Genomic DNA, 4,412 nt, shown 5'->3' on the forward strand with positions numbered 1-4,412 from the left:
AACCTTGTTATGGGCTAAGGGGGCCCAGCCTGAAGGCCAGTTAGGGGGGGGATTTGGGGTGAGTGCTTATTTGTGCCCTGGGTACCCCTGGAACTATAGCAGGGTGACTGTTACCCCAATGTTTCTATATATCTGTAACCTTGTTATGGGCTAAGGGGGCCCAGCCTGAAGGCCAGTTAGGGGGGATTTGGGGTGAGTGCTTATTTGTGCCCTGGGTACCCCTGGTACTATAGCAGGGTGACTGTTACCCCAATGTTTCTATATATCTGTAACCTTGTTATGGGCTAAGGGGCCCAGCCTGAAGGCCAGTTAGGGGGGGATTTGGGGTGAGTGCTTATTTGTGCCCTAGGTACCCCTGGAACTATAGCAGGGTGACTGTTACCCCAATGTTTCTATATATCTGTAACCTTGTTATGGGCTAAGGGGGCCCAGCCTGAAGGCCAGTTAGGGGGGATTTGGGGTGAGTGCTTATTTGTGCCCTGGGTACCCCTGGAACTAAAGCAGGGTGCTTTGTGCCCCAATATTTCTATATATCTGTAACCTTGTTATGGGCTAAGGGGGCCCAGCCTGAAGGCCAGTTAGGGGGGATTTGGGGTGAGTGCTTATTTGTGCCCTGGGTACCCCTGGAACTATAGCAGGGTGACTGTTACCCCAGTGTTTCTATATATCTGTAACCTTGTTATGGGCTAAGGGGGCCCAGCCTGAAGGCCAGTTAGGGGGGGATTTGGGGTGAGTGCTTATTTGTGCCCTGGGTACCCCTGGAACTATAGCAGGGTGCTTTGTGCCCCAATGTTTCTATATATCTGTAACCTTGTTATGGGCTAAGGGGGCCCAGCCTGAAGGCCAGTTAGGGGGGGATTTGGGGTGAGTGCTTATTTGTGTCCTGGGTACCCCTGGAACTATAGCAGGGTGACTGTTACCCCAATGTTTCTATATATCTGTAACCTTGTTATGGGCTAAGGGGGCCCAGCCTGAAGGCCAGTTAGGGGGGATTTGGGGTGAGTGCTTATTTGTGCCCTGGGTACCCCTGGTACTATAGCGGGGTGACTGTTACCCCAATGTTTCTATATATCTGTAACCTTGTTATGGGCTAAGGGGGCCCAGCCTGAAGGCCAGTTAGGGGGGGATTTGGGGTGAGTGCTTATTTGTGCCCTGGGTACCCCTGGAACTATAGCAGGGTGACTGTTACCCCAATGTTTCTATATATCTGTAACCTTGTTATGGGCTAAGGGGGCCCAGCCTGAAGGCCAGTTAGGGGGGATTTGGGGTGAGTGCTTATTTGTGCCCTGGGTACCCCTGGAACTATAGCAGGGTGACTGTTACCCCAATGTTTCTATATATCTGTAACCTTGTTATGGGCTAAGGGGGCCCAGCCTGAAGGCCAGTTAGGGGGGGATTTGGGGTGAGTGCTTATTTTTGCCCTGGGTACCCTGGATCTATAGCAGGGTGCTTTGTGCCCCAATATTTCTATATATCTTGACTCACCCAAAGCCTTTTAATGCATATACTTCAGCTGAGCACTTTGGGTAATGCCCATACAGATGACCTGTTATTGGATCAGCAGTTATGGTTCCCATTGCAATGCTGGGACATAGTCCTGTCCTTTACCATATAAACTCTGGAATCTCTGCCCATGCATTTATCATATAAAGGGCCGCGACACCTCAACCTGAAATAGGTCCCACAATGCACTGTGGGTAACAATGTCTATAGAATTAAAAGGGATGTAAACCCCACAATTAAACCAGGTAGCAGTTTGGGAGTAAGAATAAAAGACCAATAAACAAAAAAAGTCGTTCCTTACCAAATACCCAGAGAAGTGCCCAGTGCAGTCTGTGCCTAACGCTTACTGATTCTCATATAGAGATCTCACAGGTCACTATCTCATTGCCTGATCTGCGTTACACAAATATATATTTCCTGTCTGCAGGAAAACAAATGAGATAGGCCGTGTACATCTCTCCTATATATAGGGCATGGTAATGTTGTGCCAGTGCAGAAGTATATTCCCTTAGGCATTAATGTTTTTTAAAAATATATATAATAAAGGGGAAGATGAGGTATAATCACTGGGGGAAGGGGTTCCAAGTTGTTAGGCACCTCCTCCCTAGGGCTGGTGCTGGTACAGGTATGGGACCTGTTATCCAGAATGCTCGGGACCCAATAGGGCTGTTCTGCCCCCAATAAGGGGTAATTATATCTTAGTTGGGATCAAGTACAGGTACTGTTTTATTATTACAGAGAAAAGGGAATCATTTAACCATGAAATAAACCCAATAGGGCTGTTCTGCCCCCAATAAGGGGTAATTATATCTTAGTTGGGATCCAGTACAGGTACTGTTTTATTATTACAGAGAAAAGGGAATCATTTAACCATGAAATAAACCCAATAGGGCTGTTCTGTCCCCAATAAGGGGTAATTATATCTTAGTTGGGATCAAGTACAGGTACTGTTTTATTATTACAGAGAAAAGGGAATCATTTAACCATGAAATAAACCCAATAGGGCTGTTCTGCCCCCAATAAGGGGTAATTATATCTTAGTTGGGATCAAGTACAGGTACTGTTTTATTATTACAGAGAAAAGGGAATCATTTAACCATGAAATAAACCCAATAGGGCTGTTCTGCCCCAATAAGGGGTAATTATATCTTAGTTGGGATCAAGTACAGGTACTGTGTTATTATTACAGAGAATTATTTGCTTATAATGGAGTCTATGGGAGATGGCCTTTCTGTAATTCTGATCTTTCTGGATAACGGGTTTCCGGATAAGGGATCCCATACCTGTATTACAAATTTAGTGGCGGTAAGTCTGGCAACCCTACCTATAAATCCCTCCCTGACTCTCTCCATGCCCGATCAGCCCCTTTTAAATAGTGTCTGCCCCGCCCATTTCCCACCCTACTAGCCCATTTCCCACCCTACTAGCCCATTACCCCACCCCACACACCCATTTCCCTATCCCATACGTTCGCCCCCTAAGTAACATCACTGCCCCCCCCCCAAACCCAAAGGCTGGTGGCAACCCTATTTACTCTACATGTGCCCACCCTAACTATGGAGGTCGCACAAAAAGGAAGAAGGTAGCGGCATGTAAGATGTTTGAGTGCTAAATCCTGCCTCTAGATGGTGCTAGAGTGCAGAGACTTGCCAGCAGAACACAATAAAAAATGCTATAGACCATGTGCCACCTGGTGGCAAGTTCTGGAAAAAAAAAATTTGGCACAAAGAACACTTTTCCAATATCACAAGTGATGCTTTTGGAATTTTTTAGGAGCGCACTATTCATCTAACTGTGCAACCCCCAGGTAGGTGGCGGCATGGAGATTTTTAGGGTAATAAAGGAGTGGTCCCTCCGGTTCAACATGTTTGTAGAGCATCTCACAGCTTGCACCATAGTGTAACAGAGGTTACACTATCGTGCGGTCCCTGATGAAAGTTCCATTTAGGAACTGAAACGTCGGATTGAATAAAGCCTCACATTTATTTTGATACTAAATGACTTTGTTGTGAATATATATATATATATATATATATATGTGTGGTGGCTAAATTGATGTACATAGATAGAGATCATAGAAAAAAAAACTTTATGGCTAGGGTTCCCATCAGACCCCATTTCTCAGGCACTAGGGTTGCTGGTAACAGTACTGGCCTGGGCAGAGAAGGGCTGGTAATAATGAAAGGTGTGGGGGCGTGGCTAGGAGGGGAGGAGCTCTGGCATAGAAATGGCAGAGCATGGAGCTTAGATGTAAACATGGTGGACCGGGTGGGGATTGGGTGAGTAGGCTGGGTTAGAGAGCTGTTGGGGGTTTAAGTTACATTGGGAGAGATTTGGGGTGGGCTGGGAGTGGAACCTATGGGGATTACAAATTTTCCAGAATTGCCGGTAAATTAGTAAAACTGGCATTGGCCTGGCTGCTGTTGTATTGGCCGGGTCAGTGACATACCAGCCAGGTAGCAAGTGTACCAGCGATAGGCATTGTTTCAAGGCATTGTATTCTTAATTGGCAATTGTAAGTGGTTACTGATCCAGTTAGTGGGATGCGGAAAGACTAATACTAGTTACAGGAAACTACATTGGTTCATCCATTTAAAGGGCAATTGTCATAGCTAGAAACACTTAAACCTACTGTGGTTATAGCTACCCACCTATAGCTACCCACCTATGGCTACCCACCTATAGATACCCACCTACAGCTACCCACCTATAGCTACCCTCCTATAGCTACCCACCTATGGCTACCCACCTATGGCTACCCACCTATAGCTACCCACCTACAGCTACCCACCTACAGCTACCCACCTACAGCTACCTACCAATAGATACCCACCTACAGCTACCCACCTACAGCTACCCACCTACAGCTACCCACCTACAGCTACCCACCTATAGCTACCTACCAATAG

This window comes from Xenopus tropicalis, chromosome 8, assembly GCF_000004195.4.
Source record: "Xenopus tropicalis strain Nigerian chromosome 8, UCB_Xtro_10.0, whole genome shotgun sequence".
Taxonomy (NCBI): domain Eukaryota; kingdom Metazoa; phylum Chordata; class Amphibia; order Anura; family Pipidae; genus Xenopus; species Xenopus tropicalis.